This window comes from Ambystoma mexicanum, chromosome 4q (genome assembly GCF_040938575.1).
Source record: "Ambystoma mexicanum isolate Mex_15411 chromosome 4q, UKY_AmexF1_1, whole genome shotgun sequence".
NCBI classification, from domain to species: domain Eukaryota; kingdom Metazoa; phylum Chordata; class Amphibia; order Caudata; family Ambystomatidae; genus Ambystoma; species Ambystoma mexicanum.
The window spans coordinates 460,745,193-460,758,177 of NC_090928.1; positions in this window are offsets into that span (position 1 = coordinate 460,745,193).

Consider the following 12,985-nt stretch of genomic DNA (forward strand, 5'->3'; position numbering starts at 1 on the left):
GGGGGCCCATGGGGCATAGTGTTTGGTTGGGGGTGAGGGGGCCCATGTTTGGTTGGGGGTGAGGGGGCCCATGGGGCATAGTGTTTGGTTGGGGGTGAGGGGGCCATGGGGCATAGTGTTTGGTTGGGGGGTGAGGGACAGGGGGCATAGTGTTTGGTTGGGGGTGGGGGCCATGGGGCATAGTGTTTGGTTGGGGGTGAGGGGCCCATGGGGCATAGTGTTTGGTTGGGGGTGAGGGGGCCCATGGGGCATAGTGTTTGGTTGGGGGTGAGGGGGCCCATGGGGCATAGTGTTTGGTTGGGGGTGAGGGGGCCCATGGGGCATAGTGTTTGGTTGGGGGTGAGGGGGCCATGGGGCATAGTGTTTGGTTGGCGGTGAGAGACAGAGGACATAGTGTTTGCTTGGGGGGTGAGGGACAGGGGGCATAGTGTTTGGTTGGAGGTGGGAGCCATGGGGCATAGTGTTTGGTTGGGGGTTAGGGGGGTGAGGGGGCCATGGGGCATAGAGTTTGGTTGGGGGTGAGGGACAGGGGGCATAGTGTTTGCTTGGGGGGGAGGGACAGGGGGCATAGTGTTTGGTTGGGGGTGGGGGCCATGGGGCATAGTGTTTGGTTGGGGTGGGGGCCATGGGGCATAGTGTTTGGTTGGGGGTGAGGGGCCCATGGGGCATAGTGTTTGGTTGGAGGTGGGAGCCATGGGGCATAGTGTTTGGTTGGGGGTTAGTGGGGTGAGGGGGCCATGGGGCATAGTGTTTGGTTGGGGGTGAGGGACAGGGGGCATAGTGTTTGCTTGGGGGGGGAGGGACAGGGGGCATAGTGTTTGGTTGGGGCTGGGGGCCATGGGGCATAGTGTTTGGTTGGGGTGGGGGCCATGGGGCATAGTGTTTGGTTGGGGGTGAGGGGCCCATGGGGCATAGTGTTTGGTTGGGGGTGAGGGGGCCCATGGGGCATAGTGTTTGGTTGGGGGTGAGGGGGCCCATGGGGCATAGTGTTTGGTTGGGGATGGGAGCCATGGGGCATAGTGTTTGGTTGGGGGTGAGGGGACCATGGGGCATAGTGTTTGGTTGGGGATGGGAGCCATGGGGCATAGTGTTGCACTCCAAGAGTGAACTCAATAATAAAGCTAAAACAGGCACAGTTAGGAGATGTACATCCTTTGCTTTTTTGAGGAAACCTGACTCAACGAAGGCCATACTCCTCTTGGGTAACCCAAACAGCAAACTATAGCAGTCCAAAATAACGGAATGTCCAATCAAGGGTCAATAAAATGTATATTATTTAATTAAACAGACGATATACAATAACTAAATCGAAATAAATGATAGCAATGGAAAATGTGTAGTACAAAATGTAAGTTTGAAATGCAATAAAAATCGTTACCCCTCAAAAACATCTTTTTCCATGTGTTTAATACAAATTGGGGGTTGAAAAAGCCTCCTGACATGTCCCGCCTACCGCCCCGCCCACTTTTACTTTTCGGCCCACTAGCCCTCATGTAAGGTACTTTCGGCCCTCTGTCAAAATCAGTTGTGCACCCCTGCTCTAGGCCAAGCGCGAGAGGCGAAGGACGGGAGCCTGGTCTTCCATTCTCCCACTTCAGTCCCCCCTCTGGTCGACTTGTCGACCACAAACATATCCTTCTCGTTATCTCCTCTTACTCGTCATATCTTAGTTATTCCTCCGAGATGTCCATAGTGGTTTACATGATCTTCAAAGGACCAATACATATATTCACAGGTACCTCCAGGAGTACAGTATACCCATCTTCCTATGTAGCTCCTGGGGTTTCTTGGGTTCTCGATCTTCACTGATGGTGGGTCTAGATGGTTGGTAATTATTTGGGTGCGCAGCTTCTCCCTCTCCTGTATTATTACACCTGTATGCTGGCCGTCATCTGCTGGCATCAAGGGGTGCATTCCCACCATTTCCAGCAACTCGTCAGTAGTGCGTGCCTTCCGTGCTTTCCAAAATCTAATTATGATCAGGGTAGCTCCAGCCAATATAGTACAGCCCACTATTATTTTCAGTCCATCTGACAGCCAGGATGGCATCCATGACCATAATAGTGAAAACCAGCTCTTATCCTTGTTCACACCGTTGCTTTCATCCATCATTTTGGAGTGCATCTGGGCCAATTGCGAAACTGCTTCTGTCAGTGTACCATTGTCAGCATCATTGGCAGGTATGAAGGTGCAGCATGATTGTCCTATCTTTGCACAAACTCCTCCTTCCATTGCTGTGAGAAGGTCCAATACATATCTGTTCTGGAGTGCTACCATCTTTACAGCTCGCAGCTCCTCTTTTATTGCGTTGAACCCATTTACTGTAGAATTGATGGTCATCATTAGTTCCCATCTAGTTATTTGGAGCCATTTTGCGTTTGCGTAAGCCTGTAGTCCCGGGTGTATTATTGAGGAGAAGAACATTGCTGCTCTGCTAAATAGTCTGTGTTCTGGCGGTATTGAAGTTAGTTTCCGACCTTCCCCACAGGTAATTTCCTGTCAGCGGCTCTCCTTGTCTTTTTCTTCTATTTAGGACAGTGTCTTTGCTGTTGGTCCTGTTCCCTTGCTCCTCCTGAAGTGGTGCAGATCTCTTTCTTCTCTTATCCCCTTCATCCATTCTAGGAAATTTCGCCACATTGACGTGCTTCTTAGGTACTACTAGTGATGGTACATTGACGTGTACCATTGTGCACACACCATTCCACAGGGGAGGCAGTGTATGGTATGCCTTTTCTCCACAGGCCCAATAATGGTCCATTATTACTGCTGTTCCCGCTCCCCCCTCAGGTAACTCCGTCACACTTGCACAATTGGTGTTATATCCTACGTCCACCTCTCCTTTATGCTGGTAGCATACCTTGGGCGCAGTCAACGGTAGTATCGTTATTGGGTCTTCATCTTCTTCTACCCACGTGAGCATTGGTACATACTTGATCCACGTCGTCCAACATCGGTGATTGTGTGTCTCGATGGTTGAGATAGTTTCTTTTGTTACCATGTTGCTGCCAATCACTCCTATCTCCCAGCTGTTGTCCAGATACACCTTTCCTGTTATCGTCAGTAGCGGCCTCTCCCAGCATCCTTGTTTACCCGGAACTTCAGTGGCGTACCAATCACATGGTAGATACTGCAGTGTTACTTTCTGTGTTTCTCCTTTTGCAGGGCCACTTGTTAAATATTTGAATGCTTCAGCATGTAAACTGGTCTTGTGGTAACTCAAGTAGGTCTTGAGGAAGTTGTTTTCATATGGGTATGAGTCTCGTGTTTTCCATGTCATGTGCACTACAGTTCCTTGGAACCTTCCTTTCGTCTGGAACAGTGCCAAGTATATTATGCACTGCGCTATCTTCTCATTTATTTCTGTGGCAACAAATGTTCATGAAGCACTCATGGCGTATGGTATTAATGAGCAGACGTAGCAGCTATCCTCAGTTGTCTGCTTACCAATGCGGGTCATGTGTTGGTACCATATGTTGTTTGTGACGTGTGCTGAATCTTGTACATAATTATCAATACCTTTATTGTCTGAGTATGTGCTGCGTTTAACTCTATTTTGCTTGGGTGCAATGTTACTACTACCACCTGACGTAACACCTGTTGCAGCAAGGAACGGGGGTATATTAGGTTTGGGTGCAGCAATAAAATTGATAGCACAGCTGTACTGACAGACAGAGGCAGCCAAAAATCCGGTGATCATCAAAATCCCTATTATTTTTATTACAACTGCTAATCTCACCGGCATTTTGCTCTTACCTTGCTGCAGTCCTGGCAGCGTATTCTTGCGACGTTAAAGTTGCCCGCCTAAAAATTCTCAGAAATGCTCGTTTTTAGATGTTAGTTTTGTTTTATTTAAGCTCTCCCTATCAAATAGTCATTCAGTGCCCAGGCGAAGAGCTGCTCCCACGCTACTCTAAGTGATTGGTCTCTTAGGACCGGCAAGTATGGGCGGAGGTAGGGCATGTAATATTCTATGGCCAGGAGGAAGGCTGTGTAGTAGACACGTACCCTTCTTCTTTTTAGGTATGTTGGCCTTTTTATTTCGTATACAAATTGGTGTGACAATTCTTCTGGGTAATTATCGTCTGGGAGTACCATCTACGCCTGGACAGTGGACTTGTTAATTAGCTCTCTACTTAACAATACAATAATACGCAGTTCCTGTATGTGCGAGAGAAAAAAGAGAACATTCACGTGTTTACATGTGTATTTGTGCGAGAGAACATTCAGTTTAAGTTGCAATTATACAATAATACGCAGTTCCTGTATGTGCGAGAGAAAAAGAGAACATTCACGTGTTTACATGTGTATTTGTGCGGCCAGTGGCTTTCAGTTTAAGTTACAACTGTCCTTGGGAGTCAATGGGCGGGGGGGGGTTTTTGCGCTCAGATGGCGGAAGTGTTTTTACTCTTTGAACGTGTGATCATGGGGTGGGCAGTATAGGGATCACCCCTTTCTTCGTCAGTTGTTGTCTCTGGAGTAGCTGGATAGTGACACGGTAAGGGAACAATTGGGTCGTTGTCTGTGGTAGAACTTCCTTCCGCTGTCGGGGATGTTGTTGCTGTTCTTCCAATGGATCTGTCGTTGGCGCTGGGGCGGGTCTGCAGTTTGTATATCTTTACATCATGTAGGTGGTTCCAGGCACGCTTGTCCTTTAGTTTTACTGCTCTTGGTGATACGTCTTCTACCAGATGTGGGCCGGTGAACCTTTTGTCGTTCCACCTCCTATTGAAATTGCGAAGTAGCACGTGGTCACCTTTGGCAAGTTTGCACAAGTTCTCTTTTTCTAATTCTGTACTGGCGCCTTCTTCTTGATTTCTGGTGGACCCGCCCCGCGTGCGCTCGAGCTGTTGAGACACAAACACAACACTAGTAATCAAAGACGACACATATTGATACATTTCATCACCTAGTACACTCGCTGAACTTTCGTGGTCAGTGAATGCCCTTGACGTTGGCGTTAGGGGAAGGCGCATTTGACGTCCAGTAACCACCTCGTGTGGGGTGAGGTGGTGGTCGGACCCTGGCCTGTTCCTTAGTTCGAATAGGGCTAACGGAAGGCAATACAACCAACTTTTCTTTGTTGTTTGTTGTATCTTTGCAATTGCCTCCTTCAATAAGCCATTTAGGCGTTCACATATACCGTTAGCCTGTGGGTGATATGCACATGCAAATTTGTGCTTTATGCTCAGCAGGGCTGTGATATGTTGGAACATTTCGTTTGCGAAATGTGGGCCATTGTCTGATCTTAACACCTCGCACACTCCCCACCTGGGGAAGACCTCCCTTACTATGAATTTGGCTGCTCTAAATGCATCTGGGTGTGAACAGGGCCCTGCTTCAATCCACCTAGAAAATGGGCATACTACTACAATCATGTACCTATTACCTTGACATATGTTGATCATATCAACATAGTCAATGTGAAGGTGCCGAAAAGGTCCTTCTGGCCGGGGTATGGTACCTCTTATCACTTTTAGGGTATGACCGGCCGTAAACTGTTGGCATGTGAGACAATTGCTGATAAAATTTGACACATGAGAATTTAACTCGGGACAGAACCAATCTTCTCTAATTCGTGCTGCAATTATTTCCTTGCCTGTATGGGCTGGGTGATGTAATTGGCTCAGGGCGGTATTTAAAAGTGCCAACGGTATTACAACTTTCCCAGTACCATTCTGGCGCCATAGTGCGTCGGTTGGTGACATTGTACATCCTCTTTTTACCCATATTTCCTTTTCGGCCATTGGTGCAGCTGCTTGTAATTCCATAATCTGTGTGGCTGGGAGATGGGTGTACCCTTCTCTTATTAACATCTCCCTAGCCATTCCCCTCCCTCTCCCTCTCTGTGAGTCTGTGGGGTTCAATATCTCACCAAAGTATGCAGCATATTTCACATGTGCGTCTGCTGCTGCATTCCCTTTTGAGACGTGGTCTTCACCATTGGTGTGTGCGGTGCACTTTACTAGGGCTAGCTCTTGGGGGTCGTTTATTACTTCAATTAATTCAGCCAACAAGAGGGCATGTTGCACTGGAGTGCCATCAGCTCTTCTAAACCCTCTTCTTCTCCATTTTGATAGCCCTGAGTGGACAGTGGATGTAACATATGCACTGTCGGAATATATTGTTACACGTTTGTTAAAACTTTCCTTTAATGCCAATATTAGTGCAACTAGTTCAGCGGCTTGAGCAGAGTAATGCTGTGGTAACTGTACACACTTCATAGCCACACACACCGGCGCCTCCATCATTTTTACCACTGCTGCCCCAGTCCTCCGTATCCCATCTCCTTGATCAATAGTTGATGACCCATCAATAAACAAAAGCTCACCTCCCTCTAGTGCATTTTCTTCAACTTTTCTAGTGCATGAATATATTTCATTTAGTTGGGTGCAGTCGTGGGCGTAATCTCCCTCCTCAATTGTTTCTGCTAGAAATCTTGCAGGGTTAACAGTGCTACATCTAACAATCGCTAGTTCAGCCCTAGACAAAATGATCTCATAACCTGATGCCCTTTGTGTCGTTAGTGTGGACTTGGGTTTATTCAATATTGCAAATAGTGCATGTTCCACAAACAGTGTAGTTGGACACCCCATGGTTATTGCTGATGCCTTTTCTACTGCAAAAGCAGCTGCAGCGAGACCTTGTTCGCAAGGGAAGTGGCCTAACATCACGGGGTCTAAGTGACCGCTGTAAAATGCTACTGGTTTATAGCCCATGCTTGTTTTTTGTGCCAATACTGCTTTCATTACTGCTGAGTCGCAATGTGAAAACATAAAAAAGCTTCGCTCATAGTCTGGGGATGCCAGTACTGGAGCTGTTGATATCGCGTCCTTCAATTCGTCAAATGCCTCCCTCATTTCCATAGTCCACCCCAACTTTTTCTCCCCTTTATTTGCTTCCTTCAAACCCTCAAGCAGGGGTCCTATGTATGAACTGTAATCAAATACCCATGCTCTACAGTAGTTGCACAGCCCCAGAAATTGCTGCAGTTCTCTCACAGTCTGTGTCATGGGAGTGCTTGAGATGGCCTGTGCTCTTTGTGGTGCAATCTTTCTTCCATGTTGGGATATCAGTTGGCCAATGTAAAGTACCTGTTCCTGACAGTATTGTATTTTTTCCATGTCTACCTTATACCCCTTTTCAGCCAATATAGTCAACATTTTTAAGGAGTCCTCTCTGCATTTACTTTCGTTTATACTGCAAATTATTATGTCATCCACATACTGTAACACTGTGCTTTCCACCTCAACGTTACCCAAATCCATCTGTATTACTCTATTGAAAATTGAGGGTGATTCACAATACCTCTGTGGTAACCTGGTATGTTTCCATTTTGTATTTCGGTAAGTGAAACTTGTCAAATCTTGTGAGTCGGGGTGTAATGGTATTGAGAAAAATGCATTTTTAAGGTCTATTACTGTAAACCGTGATGCTTCTGCTGGAATGCCACACAATATTGTGGCCGGGTTTGCTGTTACTGGATATTCTGCTTCTACTATGTTGTTCAAGGGCCTGAGGTCCTGTATGAAGCGCCAAGACCCCCCTTTAGCCTTGCGCACTGGGTACACAGCCGTGTTACATGGTGATTCTGAGGGGACCAATATGCCATTGTTTATAAGGGCCGTTATAGTTTCATATATGCCCTCATCTGCCTCTTTTGACAATGGGTACTGTTTTACTCTTGGTAGTATGGCACCTTTTTTCAATTTTATCCGTACACCCCCTATGCTTTTTATGCATCCTACGTCATAAGGGCTAATGGTCCATAATGATTTGGGCACCTTTGACATATCCTCCTTAAAGAAAGGGACTGGGGTGCATGCAGGTGCCTCAAGTGCCATCGCAATTTTCCGCGCTATTTGTTTGTGAGCCACTCTTAACCATATTTCTACACTCATCATGAACACCATTTCCCCCTCCTCTTTTTCTTCTGAGAACAGCTCCTCATCTGACACCTGGGTCAACCTACATCCTTCTGCTAGTGCTATCACTGCCCTCCATGCTCTTCCTTCTTTGTCTTGGGCGTGCACAGCAATATACTCAGCTGTTGCAATAATGCTCTCAATGTCTATTACAAACACCTTTCCTTCTTGTTCATTAACAGGTGTTTCTGGTCGGAACAGATAAGCTGCTGGCCTCCTCCATATTTTCCCTTCTATCCCTGGCATCCATGCAAATGCCATGTCTGTTCCATACTGGAATAGCTCGCCATCTACTGGTTCCGCCCTAATCGCTATCTGCCCGCAGTATGCTTGCATAATCTGTCGTGCTGCTAGCATGTTAATCCCTGGAGTAGAGCAAATTATACCATCCTCTGTAAAGGAGATTGTCATATTTAACCTATTCATTATGTCCCTCCCCAGTATATTTACTGGTGAGGCACTATAATACAAAAGTGGAACTGACAGATCATAATCTCCGATAGATAAGGGAACGTTATCAGTAAAAGGAACCAACCCTTCAGCCCCAGAAAATCCTTGGGTGTTCATGGCTTCGCCTGACATCTTAAATTTACCTTCCCTTATGCAAGACCGGGTTGCCCCGGTGTCAACAAGGAATGATAATTTTTTGTCACCTATCGTTACCTCTATGCGTGGCTCCTCCGCACTATTAGGTGTTACTGACAGGATGGGACACACCAAGGGCGTCTGTGGGCTGTCCTATTGGGGGTACAATGATTGGCCATTCCCTGTGTAAGGGTTGTGTCCCAAGACCGTCACCCTACCCAATTGCGTTTGTTCAGTTTGGGGTTGTTGTGTTAGCGCTACTTGTTGTTGTGGCAGTGGCTGTTGTTGTGTTATTTGTTGTTGTGGCAGTGAATATGTTTGTGGCTGTTGTTGCGTTATTTGTTGTTGTTGTATGCCCTGCTGTTCTTGTGATGGCCTAGGTTGTGCCTGTTCATTCCATGCTGGTGTTCCTGGCCTGACCCTACACGTACGTGACATGTGTCCTAGTAATCCACAACTCCAACACACGGGTGGTTCCCTGCTCTGCCATGGGAAGCTCCCTGTGTTGTCCTGGTATACCGGTTGCCCTGTGGGGTAGGAATTTCCAAGTCCCCCCACCTGCTGTTGGGTATTATATCCGTATCCTCTCCCTCTCATAAATCCTCCTCTCCCCCTGTTATAACTATAATACCCAGCTCCTTGCATTGGGTACCCTCCTCCCACGTTTGGTGCGTGTAATTGCAGTGGCGGCACTTGCTGTATTATACTTTGTGGAGGTGCTATTTGAGCTGGATCTTGTGCAGCCACTACTTGTGTGGGGCTTTGGGCCATTGGTGTGGGCGTAGTTATTAGTGCCCCTTCCATTGTGTATTTAGTAAGTTTTTTCTGTACTAGTTTGGCCTCTTCTGTTTTCCTGTCCTCTTCCTTTTGTTTCATTTTTCCTTGCCATATCCTGCAGTGATGTACTATAGTCAGCTGTATTTCTGGCCATGGTTTTGCTTCCATTCCCACTACTTTCTTTAGTTGTTTCTGAACTCCTTCTGGGAGCCCTTGTACTAGTATATGATAAAATATGGCTGGTGTTTTATCCCATTGTTCTCTAGTTTCCATGCGCCACTTCTCTTGAATATCCTGGATATAATCAACAGGATCCTCATTCTCACGCATTTTACGGGAAGTAATTGCTCCTATGTCTGATGTGTCTGGGTACTGTACTCTCAGTGCCTGCCATAGCGCATGTCTGCAGTTTGCAAATGGCGCCCCATCATGCGATGTGTTCGTTATTGTACCCCATGGAATCCCGCTCTCTTCCAGATGTCGTCCGCTCTATCCCCTAATATTGATATTAACAGGCCCTTCACATCTCCTACTGCTAGTTTCTGTCCTGCGGTGTGTTTTTCCATTTCATATATCCACTTACCCGCACCTCCACTTAGTGATGGGAGCCTACATTTTATATTTTCTTTATCCGTATGCTTCCAAGGTACATACTGTGGTCTAACCCCTCCTCTCTCCAACAGTGGCATTAAGTTGTGTCTTGTGTCACCCTTTACGCTCCATAATATTGAGTCCTCACACCCCTCCTCTTCCCCCGTTTCCTTTACCACTTCAAATTCTTCCTTACTACCCCTACTCCTACCTCCCTCTCCGTCCTTTCCCCTTTTTTCGTCATTTCCTGTGTTTAATATGGGTATGTTTGTTTGTCTGTCTTGCCTGCGGCTAGGGAGGTCTCTAAGCCGACATGCATAGGGGGTCAATTCGTCCATGAAGGGCGCAAGCTTTATTGTGCGCAGCGAGCGTGTGGCGGTTGAGCATGTAGGGTGCGATGGGGGAGGGCGTGATGGAGATGGCGATGGTGTGGCTTCATGGGTTTGTTTTTCCACTAGTTGTTGCACCCTCTCCTCACTTCGTTCCAGCTCCTCCCTTCTCTTACTGATCCATGGCGAGTCTATGTTTGTTCTAGTGAGGTACAGCTTATCTAAGCTTTCCCTTTCACTCTTTCTTCCTACCCTCTCTACTCCTTCTTCCTCCTCACTGCAAAAATCAGTCATAAATGGTATCCCCCACTCTGCCTTTTTCCCTTTTACTGTTACTGTTTCTAAGTCTATTAGCTCCATTTCTCCTCTTCCTTTGTTACCAACTGTTCCCCCTGGTGTTGATGTTGTTGCTACTTCTCTACTTCTATATACATCCCCCCATTTTTCACTCTCCCTATTACTCCCTCCTCTTTCCCCTTCACTCCTCTCCTCCATCTCCCTACTATTTTCCTCCCTTTTCCTTTTTAGTTCCTCCATCACTTCGTTGCTCATCTGTTCCAATATTCTTTCATCCTCTTTCTTCCTTTCCCATTTCACCCTTTCTCTTTCTATTGCTTTCCCCTCTTCATATTTTTTAGCTGCCTCTGATACTACCCTCCTCCTCCATATTTCCATTTCCCTTTCTTTATCTTCTTCTTCCTTCTTTTTTTCTCTCAACACTACTCTTGACACCCTTTCTGCTGCTGCTTTTACCCTTTCAGCTTCTATCCTTTGCTCCTCATTTCGTTCCCTTAATTTGTCCAATTCGTCTTTACCCTCTTTTCTTTTCCTCACTCTCTCTTTTTCCTCCTTCTCAAGCTGTTTTATTAATTCATTCTGCTCATCCCTTAGCTTTGCCAATTTTTCCTCCAAAATCTCTTCTCGTTGTCGTAATAGCTCCTCCCCCTTCATCTCACTCTCCCTTGTACTATCCTCGTCTGTTCTCTTTACTGCCTCCCTCTCTTCTCCCGTTAGTGAACCCCGTAATTTTAATAATATCTGTGCAGCTACCCACTCATCATGTCCTATCTCTACAATCTGTTCTTCTCCAATCCTCCCCTCCCCCACTGTCATCTTCCTATGAGCCACATATGGTGGAGGGCTGTATGCCGGGTTCGAGTATCCTTCAGCCGCCCTTAACTGTCCTTCTATTTCTCCTAATTCTCTTAAAGGGTACAACCCTTCTCCCTCTGTTTTCACTCCTGGTGTTATGGGTATCTCGTTTCTCGGTTCCTTTTTTATGTTGTCTAATTTATCAATCTTTTCTCCTCCCTCTCCTTCATTCCCCGTATTCTTTGTCCTTTCACACCCCTTTTCCCCATCCGTTCCTTCTTTCTTAATCTCCTTTACTTCCGGTGTTTCCCCCATAGAGAACATTCCATTTGGTCCTGGTCGGGACCCCTGGAACATCCTCCATAAGTTAAACACCTCCACATGGCTCGCCAACTTCTTCCCCTTGTATGTATTGTGCAGATGGTTTAGCAGTGAATGTTGGGCATATGGATCGAAACTACCATTAGGCGGCCATGGTGTTAACATTTTGTTATCCGTCCCCTGGGTCCACTCTATGCTGTACTTAATTAATTTCTCCCTATGGGGTGGCAGTGTGGTGCATATGTGTTGTAGTGGGGTAGTGAGGGTGTTCCCCCACCCTCCCGACCCTGTCCCGTATGACATAGTGGTGGCCCACTTGTTACTCTTCCCTTCACTATCAGTTTGCAATTTACAACCTTATATTGTTTACCTGGCCCCGTAAGTGTGGGGACTTACGACAATCCTTGACAAATTATGCAATAATAATAATTAAAAAAAATAAAAAATAATAAAACACAAATATATATATATGTATAATTTTATATTGTATATTCATTCCCCTACGGCCCCCTGCGGCCGAGGCGCACGCAGCCCCGTGTGGCTGCGTACCCCTTACGACGATCTTATACAGTCGTCCTGATTCCTCGTTCTCCTCCCCCTTTTACACTTGCCGTGGCCGGCGTTTTCCGTGCGCAGCCACGCCCCTCTCCCCTTCTCCTCTTCCGATCCACTCGTTTATCGTTTATCTCCGTATCCGCTCCCTTATCATGTTTCTCTTCCCCACCACTCTCAAACCCAAAGTTCCTTGTACTCGCGATATCCTATTAAATCCCTACTGGTGACGTCACCGATGTCTTTACGCTACTGGTACATTCTCATTATTAGTTTCAAAATACACTTGCAATCTACCCCCGCTAACCCTACAGCTGTCTTCCTGTCTCTCCTGGAACAAGGTAATCTCATCAATAATATAATCGGACTGCGCACGCTGCGTCGCCTCGCGTGTGATACGCCCCTCAACAGGAGGGCTTAACCAGCCAATTATCTTCCGTATTGGGCAACTATGCAACTAGCTACCGCCTACAGGGAAACGTCATCTACCTATCGAGTTTCTTGCTCGAACAATAGGGAACCTCGTCATCTACCTATCGAGTTTCTTGCTCGAACAATAGGGAACCTCATCTACTCATTGATCAATAAATGTCAAATCGTAGGAAACCACACACACCCACCCCTACACGTTAGTCGCGATTTAGGCCAATCAGTGTCTACGAGCGGCCACACGTGATGTTTTCGTGCTCCGCCCCCCTCTTCCGCGTGACGTAGCCGACTGCTCTCGCACTCGTCTCGCCACCATTCATTCCATTAGCAACACTCAGTTGTTAAACCTTCGCCGCGCATCTGTACAATACCTCCCTCCTCCCTTAT